This window comes from Belonocnema kinseyi, chromosome 1, assembly GCF_010883055.1.
Source record: "Belonocnema kinseyi isolate 2016_QV_RU_SX_M_011 chromosome 1, B_treatae_v1, whole genome shotgun sequence".
NCBI lineage: Eukaryota > Metazoa > Arthropoda > Insecta > Hymenoptera > Cynipidae > Belonocnema > Belonocnema kinseyi.
Window position 1 is genome coordinate 159,149,321 of NC_046657.1, and position 1,257 is coordinate 159,150,577.

Sequence of the window (1,257 nt, forward strand, 5' to 3'; positions counted from 1 at the left end):
TGATTGCGAAATTTAATAGTAAAAATTTTCAAATTAAAAATCGAGTTTTTAATTTAATCGATGAAAGTTTCTGTCGAAAATGGAATAATGTTCAACAAAATATTTGAATTTTTTAATGAAAGAGATTAATTCTGATTGCGAAATGCAATAGTAAAAGTTGTTTAATTAAAAATCGAGTCACTTAAAATATGTGGTTGACTTTCTTTTTTTTAAGTCGAATATTTAGGGGTTGATGTTGATAATCCAACGATTTTTCGATTGCACCTGATGTGAGAATTCTGAAATAAAGAACCTGAAAACAGTGATGAGCTGAGTGGAGCTGAAAGGTAAACATAGAAACATAACCTACAATTTCTTCAGGTATTTGCATTTTTGATTCATCTGACATTAGATCTAACCAGCTATGGATAAGAATTGTAGCACAAATATACAATATGTACAAAGGGATTTCAAGGTGAAACACTGGACAGTTAAAAACACACAAAATTGAGTCATTTATGTGTCAGCTGGAATCTGTCAAAAATTGCTTGCTTCGCGATGTAACAGTTTAACTGGGCGTAAAATACCAGCAATCTCAATTCTAAATCTGCCTGTGTCAAAGCCGATATGAGGTTGTGTGCGTGCGATATTACTACGATGGCGACGCGTTGAAAAAATGCAACATAAATGTTTATTTTAATAATCAAGACTTTCTTATAATTTTTTTAGTTATTCCAAAAGATTTTGATAGTAACGAAAATTAGTCTGGAATTGTATATATCATTGAATGTAATTAATGTGAAAAAGTTTATATTGGTGAAACAGGTAGAAGATCAAAAACTAGAGTTTCGAAACATAAAAGAGATTGTAGAGTTGGGAATTTCAATACAGGTCTTTCAGAACATTGTTGGAACTTAAACCATTATTTTGATTTTGATTTCAATAATATTAAAATTCTTGCTAGGGAAATAAATGCATATAAAAGACGCATAATAGAATCTATCTTTCTGAACAAATATCACAATATTTCGATTAACTTACAGACAGAAATCATGAATGTCAACAAAATATATCAAAGTATCATAAAATAAACGAAACCAAGTTAAAATTTCAGTTATTTTGGCGCTCTTTCCTCATTCGCGGTTCCTTTAAAATTACGCCTTTATTCTGTATTCATGAATTTACCACCTTAATGTATGTCTCTTGTCTCCTATGGGATATGTTCACATTAACGTTGAAGGAAGAATTTATTTTATTCTTATCAAATATACTTATTAT